The following is a 12,766-nucleotide window of genomic DNA, read 5'->3' as shown; positions in this document are numbered from 1 at the left end:
AATCCCCCATGCCTGGAGATGGACCACTCCCCCCCAACCACCTCCATTCCCAGCCTGGACAGGAAATTCCCTTTCTCTTGGGCAGCCCTTCGAAAGCAGTCTGTGGGTACCAACCCACTGGAACTAGGGCTGGGACAGTGAGCCCGGATTTCACACCCTGCTCACATGCACACACTGTTCTCCCTTCCCAAAGGGGCAGCGCATGGGAAGTGTCTCATAATAGAACTGAGGAGAAGAAAATTCTCTTCTCCTGCCTCTCTCTTCCCTCTGTCTCTCCCTGCCCCCCTAATGCTTCCCTCCCACCGTGGACAGCTTCCAGAGGGCAATGGCCACACGCTTCTGGAGGGGCATGGCGGGCCTCATGCAAGTGTCCTTTCTGCGCAGAGCAGGGGTGAGCCACTCGCAGAGCTCCAGGAAGGTGTCCCTCTTCATCCTGAAGTTCTGGGTCCACTGTCTGTCTCCCCAGCACTCCAGGATGATGTGGTCCCACCAGTCGCTGCTGGTGTCCATCAGCAGCTGCTCCATGGCCCCCAGGGTGGCCAGGCGGAGAGGTAGAGTGCTGACGTGCACGAGGTGGTGCCAGGCAGCCTCCAGCCATTGCTGGCAGGCTTGCAGCAGCAAGTCCAGAAACTACCAGAAAGTGCAGGGTAAGCTCTGGCTCCATGTTGCCATCTGCGGCGGCATCCCCGAAGGGAAGCACCGACACAGATGGGCGCAGACAAAAACGCTTTGCTGTCCCTCGGCGAGGTAGGCAAGCAAGCGGAAAAGCTGAGAACCGGCTGTCCAGGGGGGTCCCTTTAAGCACGAGCCTCAGATAGCCTCAGACAGCAGCCACACAAAGCAACTACTGACCTGATGCCCTGCCAGAACCGGTTTCAGCTGCCCTTAAGTGCTCCCCAGCGTCCAATCAGTGTGGACGCGCTAGTTCGAATTAGCAAAACACTAATTCGAACTAGTTTTTAAGTCGAGATGCGCTAATTCGAATTAGCTTAGTTCGAATTAACTAATTCGAACTAAGTTCGAATTAGCGCTGTAGTGTAGACATACCCTCAGAGAGGTAGGCAAGGAAACAGGGAAACCTGAGAACCAGTTGTCCAGGGGAGGTCCCTTTAAGTACAAGGTTCACATAGTCTCCAACTGCAACCACACAATGTAGCTGCTGACCTGATGCCATGCATGAGCTGGTTCTGAGTGGCCTAAAATGCAATTCAGCGTCCAATCAGTATGGACATTCTATTTCAAAATAGCAAAGTGCTATCTTGAAACACACATTGGCTACATCTACACTGCAAGCTTCTTGCGCAAGAACTATTTTGTGCAAGAGTTTCTGCACAAACGGTCTTCTGCAAGAGCTTGTCCACACTGCCATGTGCTTTTGCACAAGAGATGTGCTTTTTGGCAAGAGAGTCCATGGCAGCGTGGACACTGTCTTGCGCAGAGAAGCTGTCATAATTATGAGGGTTAGCCAGCAGCCTGGGGACTAAGGGGTTAACTACACCTAAGCAAGGTAGAGTTGGCCAATAGAAATGCAGGTAGGAATTTCAAACTAGGACAAAGGAATTTTTGGTTTCTTCCTCCTTTGTCCCTGGGCAGTTTCTCTCCACCTACTGAGGGAGACAGACAGAATGTCTCCCTCCAAGAATAGACTCTTCACCCTTCTGTAAGCAGGGAAAAGTTTAGATAAGTCTGTTAGGTTTTATTGTTTTACTAGCCAATTAGCCAGTCATAAGATGGGATTTTCAGGTCTTCTCTCTTAAGCACGCGCGCTCTCTCTCCTCCTGCTGCCTCCCCCCCCCCTGTCTCTTTCTTTCTCTTCTCCCACTCTCACTCTCCCTTTCTCTTCTCCTCCTCTTCCTGCTTCTCTCTTCCCCCCATCGCTCCCCGCTCCCCCTTCCTCTTCTCTCCTGCCATGGCGCTTGGCTGAGTGCTTCCTGCTCGTCTGGGCTGCCATGAGGGAGGGGGGGCGGGGCGGTGACATACATGCCCAGGGGGCAGGGCCACATATGTCACCACCCTCCCTTCCCCTCCCACTGCGGGGGAGCCCAAATGGCCCCTTGCACTGCTGGCTCCCCTGGCAGCCCAGCTGAGGGGTGCAACACTCAGCTGAATGCCACAGTGGGAGAGGAAGGGGGACGGTGACGTACATGGCTCTGGCCGTGTACATCACTGCCCCGCCCCCTTTCCCTCCCACCCATTGTGGGAGGCAGTGACATTCACGGCCAGGGGACGGGGCCTGAAACCACTGTCATGCCACACGTCACTGCCCCGGGCTGCCATGGGGGTGCAAGCAGCCATGTGGGCCCCATGCTCCCCATGCAGCATGGGCTGCCCAGAGGGAACAGCCAGCATTACAGAGTCATAGACATTGGGCTACTATATATATATATATATATATATATATATATATATATATATATATATATATATATATGACTAGCCAATTAGCCCGTCATAAGACGGGATTTTCAGGTCTTCTCTCCTGAGTGCTCGCGCTCTCTCTCTCTCCTCCTGCTGCCTACCCTCCCCTCAGCTATCCTCCGCCTCCTGCCTCTCACTTTCCCTTTCTCTTCTCCTGCCTCTCTCTTCCCTCTGTCTCTCCCTGCCCCCCTAATGCTTCCCTCCCACCGTGGCGCTTGGCTGAGTGCTGCCTGCTCAGCTGGGCTGCTGTGAGGGAGGGGGGCATCACCACCCTCCCTTCCTCTCCCACTGCAGGGGAGCCCAAATGGCGCTTTGCACTGCTGGCTCCCCCCGTGGTCCAGCTGAGGGGCGCAGCACTCAGCTGAGTGCCACAGTGGAAGGGGAAGGGGGGCAGTGGTGTACATGGCCCCACCCCCGGTTGTGTACCTCACCACCCTGTCCCCTTCCCCTCCCTGTGTGGCGGCTTGGCTGAGTGTTGCGCACTCAGCCGGATCACCGCGGGGCGGTGATGTACATGGCCAGGGGGCAGGGCTGTCTACGTCACCACCCCCCCTTCCGCTCTCCCATGGTGGCCCGGCTGAGGGGTGCACCACTCAGCACCACGGAACCAGAGGCTCCCAGTGCTAATTGTGGCCCATCTCCCAGCTGGGAGCCTCTGGTTGCCAGTCTTCTGCTGGCAAGTAAAGGAAGTGCCTGCTGCAGGCGCAGCTAGAAGGACTCCGGCTGCAGCCAGTGGCTGCACCCCGCCCCCTCGCCAGGTCTGCTTCCTGCTCCCCTTCCTCTGTTCCCCTCTCCTCCTGTCCAGCCCAACGACCCCCAATCCCCCCCCAGTTCTGCTTCCCACCCCCTCTTCCTGCCAGCAAGCCCCATGGCTCCCAGACAACCCCCCCGCCAGCGCTGCTTCCGGCCCCCCCTTCCTCTGGGCCCTCCCATCCTCCCCTCCAGCCCCACAGCCCTCGATCCCACCCAGCTCTGCTTCCCGTCCCCCTTCTGGCCAGCCCTGCCCCCCTTCTCCTCTCTCCATGGCACGCTCAGCTGGTCCCCAGCAGGGTCCATCTGAGTGTCGCAGCACTCAGGCAAGCCACCACAGAGGGAGGGAAAGGGGGGCGGGGCACTGACATACACAGCCAGGGGGTGTGGCCGTGTACGTCAGCGTTAGAGATGCACAGACAATGGGCTACTATATATATATGATGGTTTGGGAAATGGGATCTGATGTCTGTGCATTTAGAAATGGGTTTTCCTCTCCTTTGTAATTAAGTTCCTGTCCCATGGTGGGGTTCCCTCTGCCCCTCATGAGTATATTAATTTGTGACTTTTCCATCTAGTCATTATGCTTGCAACAGGAATATTGTGTTGATAATAATAGTTCTTTCTCTTTTCTTTTTATTAACCTGGCATTGGTGAATTTTTGTGTCCTGGTTTTTACTTTAGGGGTGAGATTTCCCAAGTGATTTCCCCCGATTTTCTTATCCTTACTTGTGTGGTGGCAGCGGCTTTTATCCCCAAAACCTAGGTTTTTCAGATTTTGGGGGGAAGTTTTATACCAAAGCCTGGAAAGAGATGGTTTTGGGGTACTTCTGCAGGCCCACACTTCTGCATTTATCATGGCAGACGTCCCCCTGTGACTCAGTGGGGTGAGTAGAGCCCCACCCTTTGTCCTGCCCAAAGGGTGCGGGTGGGGCTGGCTGTGAGGAGGCAGAATCCTGTGCTTGTTTCAGGGCATCCCAGCGATTGTCCACTTGCAGCCCAGGAGGGAGAGAGGTTTCTGGGAGGAAAGAAAACAAGGAAATTGATGTCCAAGTGGCCATGAAGTGGCTCCATTGGCCATGTTGGGGGAGGGGCTGTAGTGGGCTTGAGGGGCTCCCTGGTGGCTGGCTGGCTCCCCTTTCCTCTCTTGTTTCTTCCCAGCAAGGGGATGAAAAAGCAGTTCTCTGGGACAGGATCCTCAAAGTACAGCCATGGACAGCTCTGGCCCCTGAAACTTCTTCAGCCTGTGCTGTCTCTCCCAGTGCCTCCTAGTTCCCACAAGCAAACCTCTTTTGGGGCTCCTGTCTCTCCACCCACACTCAAGTGCAGCCCCCACATCAGCTACATTGTATGGACCCTCCCAGAGTCACTTGTGAGTCACAGAGTGGCACCAGCCACCTCCCAGCCCTTCCCCTCAGCAATAGGCCCTCTTAGTGACAATGTAGTGACCAGTGAGTTACTGGGCAGTGGGGACATACCAGCCTCTGCAACCCTGAGCCAGCCCCTCCCCAGAAGTTTAAGGCAAATGTGCTGGGAAAGGTAAAGTGTCCAACAAGTGCACTGGCTAGCCACTGGGTAGCCAGTATTATGAGATAGGCAGATGAGAGACTAGAAGAAAGTAGCAGAGAAGCAGCCATCTCATTTCTGAGCCCTGTTGCCTGGGACAATAACTAGATGGAGCAGTTTGTCTATCCCAGCTTCCTCCCTGTTGCACCTCAACCCCATGAAACCTGCCCCTTACACAGCTGGCCTGGTCACTCCAACCCAGCTGCTTCAGCCACCTGCCAGTCTCATTCCTACTCCCTGCCACCTCTTCTTTTAAGTGGCGTACCGGGCAATGTTCTCATGATGATCTAATGACCCTTCAATGACAGGAATGTCCAGCCTCTTTCTAGAACAGTGGTCTCCAACCTTTTTACACCCAAGATCACTTTTTAAATCTCTGAACAGGTGAAGATCTACCGCCCTGCCCCTTCCTTGAAGCCCCGCCCCTTTCTTGAAGCCCCGCCCTCTCTATTATCCTCCTGTCCATCATTTGCTATCCCCAGCCCTTACTTATGTAAGCGGGGGAATGGTCCCGCTCTTGTGGGGAACTTTCCTGGCTTCTATACACCCCGGTGAAATGAACCAGCGAAAGGATCTGAGTCCCCGCTCCCACTTCCTTTACCCCACGGCTCCCTGATCCTGAGGGCTCCCCCTCCACTCTCCTGAGTAGCAGAGCCCTTGAAACCCCAACAAGGCTGGGCCCAGGTTTCCTGGGGCTTAATCCCTGACCTTGTAGTCACTAGGGGCAGGAGTTAGGGTGTCCCCACTCCGAGGTGCTCTCTTTACACTGCAGGCCTTCTTGGCCCAGTGACCACTTCATAAGGTTCAAAGCAAATACAATTTATTAAACATCAACTGATTAAAGAGAATAGAATAAGAAACAATGAGAATGGTTAAATGGGAACACACAGCCCTGCTCTGTAGCACAGGGACATCAACACAGCAGTCTGCAGAGTGTAAGGACAGTTCACAGTCTCTTCCTTAGAAGCCCTGGATGTGCTGCAAGGGGCTGCAGGCTGGACACGCTTGCACTGGCAGTGACCACACAGCCTCAGTCTCTAAGTGGCCAGACCCCTCTCCCAGTCCAGAGCCTTTCCCCACACTTTGCAGGTCCCAGTAGCTCACCACATCCAGCTGCAGGCTGTGCTGCTTGGCCAGTTCCAGCTCCTTGTGTTGTTTCTCTGTTCCTTTTGGCTTTCTGAGCACTGCCAGTCTGCTGCTCAACACAGGGTCTGCACTGCTTGGCCTGTCTGTGTCTGGTTCTGTCGCTGCAGGACTTCTTCTTGTACTCCTCTTTCAGATCTCTGTCTTTGCAGGACCTCTCCTGCACACAGCTCGCTCTGCTCTTTCAGCTCCCTGTTTGCTCAGAGAGAGAGCCAGAACAATCCCCACTTACAACCTGTCAGTCAGGCTGAGCTGGAGTGTTGACTGCTTTCCATTGTCTCTGGGGTCTGTCAGTCTCATGAACCCTTCCCCTTCTGAAGCTGGTAAACCAAAAAACTCCCACAGAGTTTTAGTAAGGGGTAACAGTCCCCTTACATTTACACACTCTGATAAACAGTTTATTTTAAAATTATGCGATACATAAAATTAAAATCACGTGGTCATAGTTATGAAATAAATGGTCTGTTTTTTTATTCATGCTATTTAAATCTAAAATGAAGCATTTATAATTATACATTTTGTGGGGAGAGTTCTGCGGCTGGGGGCAGGGGAGAGGGAACAGGGTGCTGGGAGGGCAGAGGACAGGTTTCTGCAGCTGGGGACAGGGTGTCAGTGGGGACAGGAACAGGGACAGAGTTCTGTAGCTAGGAACAAGGGAGTGGGAACAGAATTCTGTGGCTGGGGACAGGAGAGTGGGGACAGAGTTCGGGGAGTGGGGAACAGAATTCTGTGGCTGGCTAATTGGCTAGTAAAACAATAAAACCTAACAGACTTATCTAAACTTTTCCCTGCTTACAGAAGGGTGAAGAGTCTATTCTTGGAGGGAGACATTCTGTCTGTCTCCCTCAGTAGGTGGAGAGAAACTGCCCAGGGACAAAGGAGGAAGAAACCAAAAATTCCTTTGTCCTAGTTTGAAATTCCTACCTGCATTTCTATTGGCCAACTCTACCTTGCTTAGGTGTAGTTAACCGCTTAGTCCCCAGGCTGCTGGCTAACCCTCATGATTATGACAGCTTCTCTGCGCAAGACAGTGTCCACGCTGCCATGGACTCTCTTGCCAAAAAGCACATCTCTTGTGCAAAAGCACATGGCAGTGTGGACAAGCTCTTGCAGAAGACCGTTTGTGCAGAAACTCTTGCACAAAATAGTTCTTGCGCAAGAAGCTTGCAGTGTAGATGTAGCCAATGTGTGTTTCAAGATAGCACTTTGCTATTTTGAAATAGAATGTCCATACTGATTGGACGCTGAATTGCATTTTAGGCCACTCAGAACCAGCTCATGCATGGCATCAGGTCAGCAGCTACATTGTGTGGTTGCAGTTGGAGACTATGTGAACCTTGTACTTAAAGGGACCTCCCCTGGACAACTGGTTCTCAGGTTTCCCTGTTTCCTTGCCTACCTCTCTGAGGGTATGTCTACACTACAGCGCTAATTCGAACTTAGTTCGAATTAGTTAATTCGAACTAAGCTAATTCGAATTAGCGCATCTCGACTTAAAAACTAGTTCGAATTAGTGTTTTGCTAATTCGAACTAGCGCGTCCACACTGATTGGACGCTGGGGAGCACTTAAGGGCAACTGAAACCGGTTCTGGCAGGGCATCAGGTCAGTAGTTGCTTTGTGTGGCTGCTGTCTGAGGCTATCTGAGGCTCGTGCTTAAAGGGACCCCCTTGGACAGCCGGTTCTCAGCTTTTCCGCTTGCTTGCCTACCTCGCCAAGGGACAGCAAAGCGTTTTGTCTGTGCCCATCTGTGTCGGTGTTTCCCTTCGGGGATGCCGCCGCAGATGGCAACATGGAGCCAGAGCTTACCCTGCACTTTCTGGTACAGTTTCTGGACTTGCTGCTGCAAGCCTGCCAGCAATGGCTGGAGGCTGCCTGGCACCACCTCGTGCACGTCAGCCCTCTGCCTCTCCGCCTGGCCACCCTGGGGGCCATGGAGCAGCTGCTGATGGACACCAGCAGCGACTGGTGGGACCACATCGTCCTGGAGTGCTGGGGAGACAGACAGTGGACCCAGAACTTCAGGATGAAGAGGGACACCTTCCTGGAGCTCTGCGAGTGGCTCACCCCTGCTCTGCGCAGAAAGGACACTTGCATGAGGCCCGCCATGCCCCTCCAGAAGCGTGTGGCCATCGCCCTCTGGAAGCTGTCCACACCGGACAGCTACCGATCCGTCGGGAACCAGTTCAGCGTGGGGAGATCCACCGTTGGAGCAGTGCTCATGCAGATACGGCACTCGCCAGCCACTGGGCCAGGGGTGAGGAGGGCTGCAAGGAAGGGATGGGTCGCCCCAGGGAAAACAGGGATGGGGGGAGGAGGCGAGAATGCCCTGCACCAGAGGGGCTGGTCTCTCCCGTCTGTACTACACGCCGCCCGGGGAGGTTGCTTCTGGGAGTGGGGCGCGGGGCACTGCCAGGGCATGAACACTCTCAGCCACCCGGGCGCCCCACTGATTCGCGCTTTGCTGTGTCTCTCTGCAGGTGGTCAAGGCCATCAACCAGGTGCTGCTCCGCAGGGTGGTCCGCCTCGCCGACCCGGACACCGTCATCCGGGGGTTCGGCGCCCTCGGCTTCCCCAACTGCAGGGGGGCCATTGATGGGACGCACATCCCCCTCCATGCCCCGGAACTCCAGGCCTCCCAGCATGTGAACCGCAAGGGATACTTCTCTGTCCTCCTGCAGGCTGTGTGTGACCACCAGGGACAGTTTACGGACATTAATGTGAGCTGGTCCGGCAAGGCACATGATGCACGGGTGTACAGGAACTCCTCCGTGTGCCAGAGGCTGCAGGCCTGGACCTTCTTCCCTGACCGCCACATCAGGGTCGGGGATGTGGACATGCCCGTGTGCCTGGTGGGGGATGCGGCCTACCCCCTACAGCCCTGGCTGATGAAGCCGTACACGGGGCACCTCAACCCCTCCTGCCAGGCCTTCAATGAGAGGCTGACCAGAGCCCGCATCGTGATTGAGGGGGCCTTCGGGCGACTGAAAGCCCAATTTAGATGCCTCCTCACCCGTCTCGACCTCGCAGAGCACAACATCCCTCCTGTGGTGGCAGCACGTTGTGTGCTGCACAATTTGTGAGAGAGAAAGGGGGAGGCTTTCCTGCCAGCCTGGATGGCTGAGGCTGACAGCATGGCTGGCCACTACGCTCAGCCCCGCACCGCTGCCGTCCAGGAAGCCCAGCGGGGGGCCGTCCGGATCCGGGAAGCCCTGCGGGAGAGCTTCCATGTGGAGGAGGAGGACTGAACTCTCCCTGCATGCCCCACTGGGGCCTTCTTCTGCCCTCCCCTCCTTCCCCTTTCCCCAACTTAACCCCCCTTCCTAATGTCAAATAAAGACCCCTGTTTTGGCAAAAAAATATCTTATTTTACATAACTGGGGTGGGGGGAGGGAGGAGTAAGGGTGGGAAAGGGGAGGGGAAAACCTGGGAGGAGGGAGCTGGAAGGGGGTGGAAGGGGAGGAAGGGAAGGGAAAGCTCAGGGTTGGGGGTCGGGCTGGCTCTCCCGTCTCGCAGCACTGCGGGTGCGGGGGCGTCGGGGGATAATGAGTGTGGAGGGTGGGGCAGGAGGGATGGGGGTGCGGAAGAAGCGGGAGGGGGAGCAGGGGCAGCAGGGGTGGGAGGAGGAGCGAGAGCTGGGGCAGCCGCAGGAGCTGGAGCAGGAGGAGGCAGGAACTGGTTCACCAGGGTCTGGAGGTGGCCTCTGAGGGCACGGCCCTGCTCCTCCAGTGCCTCCAAACTCTGCTGGTGCAGCCGAAAGTCCTCCTGGTTGCAGAGCAGCTGCTCCAGGAACCGGAGGTGCCGCCGCTGGTAGTCCTCCTGGTTCCTGGCATGCCTGCTGGCCTGGGCGCGGGTGGCTGTTGCAGGTGGGGTGGTGTGCCCTGCAGTCCCTGGTGCTACGGCTGTGGTTAAACACTAGTAGCGGTCAATTCTCCCTGGGGACAAGGTGGGTGAAACCCAGCCCCCCTCTGCAAGGCCAAGGCCTCAGCATGACACCCAGCTACTGCTCCATGGTGGGCAAGGCCCAGGCGCATGGTCCCTGGGCTCCCTCTCTCTTCACCCCCCCATACACATAAGGGGAGCATGATGGTACTCACATGTAGAGCCCTCCCCAGCCTCGGATGACACAGGTGATGTGGTCTGAGGGGTTCCTAGGGGGTCCTGGGCAGGCTCCTGGCTCTTGGTGTCCTCCGGCTCCTCCTCCTCGGTGTCAGGGATGGGTCCCTCTGCCCCGGGGTCGATCACCATCCGGGGAGCATGGACGGCGTGAGCCCCCAGGATGCAGTCCAGGGCCTGAAAGTGGGGGCAGGCCTCCGGGTCGGCCCCTGGCTGGCAGGCCCGGGAGTAGGACTGCCGCAGGTCCTTGATTTTACAGCGGACCTGCTCCCGGCTCCGCTGCTGGCCTCTGGTGGCCAGGCTGGCAGCCATGCGGCTGTACAGGGCCACGTTCCTGTGGCTAGTGTGGAGATCGTGGACATTGGAGGCTTCCCCCCAAACCTCGATGAGGTCCACGATCTCCGAACCTGACCAAGCGGGCGCCCGCCTCTTGCGGCCTTGGGCAGGCTCCTGGGAGCTGCCAGCCTGGTCCCGGGAAGAGGAGGAGGGCTGGGTGGCATCGGGTGGCTGGCTCATGTTGTGGCAGGTGCAGGGTCTGCTGGCTGGGTGCTGGCAGGCTTGCAACTGGCACAAACACTGTAGCCAGCCCGTGGCCCTTTAAGGGCTCCGGGGCCGGGAGGGGGCAGAAGAGTTTCCCTGGTGTTGGCCAGAGTGGCCACCAGGGCAAGCTGGGAAGGGCTAACCTCCCACTACTTCGAATTAAGTGGCTACACAGCCCTTTATTCGAACTAGTTAATTCGAACTAGGCGTTAGTCCTCGTAGAACCTCGTAGAGGTTTACCTAGTTCGAATTAAGTTCGAACTAGCGGATCGCTAGTGTAGCGCCTATCAAAGTTAATTTGAACTAACGGCTGTTAGTTTGAATTAACTTTGCAGTATAGACATACCCTGAGGGACAGCAAAGCACTTTCACTTCTTGCTCTGGTTGCCCTGACTCAGGACATCACAGAACTCTCTGCTATGGAGCAGTAGCTGCCTCCCAGAGTTTTTGCTGCAAGTCATGCAACACCTTCTTCAGCTGCCTCCTGGGGTCTGCAGGAACCCAACCCCCAGGGCTTCTTGGAGACCCTCCTCATGTATGTGGGGGAGAAGCTACAAAACCTAGACATGGTGCACAGCACTGGAGGAAGCTCTGTGGCACACATAGCACTAGCCCAGCACACAGGCAGGTTGGCACATTTTTTACTCCACTCCAGAGCCTAAGGAGGTCCACAAAATCCACTACCCAGGTAAGTGTAACTGGCCTATGGGAAGCCCTGAACCTCAGTCCTCCCATCCCTTCCCCTCACCCTGTGAGTGCAAGAAGACTGAGATGTGTGCATAGGGGGCCACATCATTGAGGGTTGGAGGTTTGGGGAGGAGTTTTTTCCTTCTCACTTGTGTGTTCCCCAAATTATTTTTCTATGAGTTAGTGGCCCCCAACCAAAAAAAGGTTTTCCACCCCTGCCATAAAGAAAGAAAACATTGAATTTTTGTGTGTTGGACATAAATATTTTACTTTATTTAAAATGAAGTTTGATAAACATGAGAAAGCTTAATGTGTGAAATAATTTAAATACAACTCCCCAGCTGCAGCCCTAGCGAAATAGCTCAGCTGTAGTTATATAATGAACTGGTGAGTTTCCATTAGCAACAGGTCATCTCTGGAAAGATTTGTACAGGGCAGGGCCTCAAGAAATGGGTGGGGTCTTTGGGAAGGAGTTGGGAAATAGCTGGGGTGCAGAAGCAGACTCGGAGTAGGGTGTCTGTCCAAGTGGTGGGAACAAAGGAAGGAGCAGTGTGTGGCCATGAGAGAGGGTGTGTGACGGCTCGCGTGGGTGCGAACACCCCCTCCTGACGGGGCAGGGGGGGTTCAGCAGACCCGCCATCTAGGGTTCCCCGAGATGGGGCCCGCAGTTCGACTGCAATCACCCGGCCACGAGTCCGGACCGGGGATCAGCGGACTCGTTGTCTTGACTCCCCTCTGGCCGCCCCAGGGTCCTGGGCTGCCCGGGCGCTATGGGCGAGGGGGCGGGGTCGCACCCGGTGGCCTGTCCGGAGGCAAGGTCCTCGCCGGGGCGGGAGAAAGGGGGGTTTGGCCCCTTAGGGTCCTATGGCCCAGCTTCCGCCCTCTACTGTACCTTGCGTTGTTCACTCCCCCGACGGGGGTACGTGGGTTTGGGGTTTCGCGGTAGAGAGTGGGTTGTGGGGGACCCGGGCCCACCCTCTCCACTGGGTCCCAGCCCGGGGCCCTAAGTGGGGGAACAATGGGGATGTTCCTCCCACGACAGGTGGGGACTATCCCTGTAACACACCTGTCCACGGGCGCCAGAAGGACCCCGCCCCGGGCTCCTTCCACTCCCCGATCCTCTTCACCCCGCCGGGGGGTCCGCCGCGGTCGCTTACCCCGCCCAAAGCATCGGTCCCGTCCTGCTGCCGTCGTTCGGGTTTGGGGGTGGTCCTTCCTTTCCTCCAATGGGGGGGGGGTCTCCCCCTGGCAGTTGGGTCGTCGTCGGCTCTTCCAAGTGCCGCCTTTGCCTGTTCCGCCCGGCCGCTTTTCAAGCGGCCTGGGCGAGGACGCCGGGGATGTCAGTTCTGCCCCCCGGGCGTCCCGACGCACCCGGACGTCAAGGTCGGGGCATGCCGCCCCGACGCTGGCCTTGCGTGTCTCGGTTTGAGCGGCGCGCCGTTTGGGCTCCCCGCCCGCCGGCTGCGGGGCTGGCTGCTCCTTCCCGGGTTGGGTGCCCCCCTGGGTCCGGTCTCCCCTGCCCCTGGGGTTGCCTGTCGGCCCGCCCG

This window comes from Pelodiscus sinensis, chromosome 19, assembly GCF_052426305.1.
Source record: "Pelodiscus sinensis isolate ZL-2025 chromosome 19, ASM5242630v1, whole genome shotgun sequence".
Taxonomy (NCBI): domain Eukaryota; kingdom Metazoa; phylum Chordata; order Testudines; family Trionychidae; genus Pelodiscus; species Pelodiscus sinensis.
The sequence above is the reverse complement of the archived record's forward strand: the minus strand, read 5'-3'. Positions refer to the sequence as shown.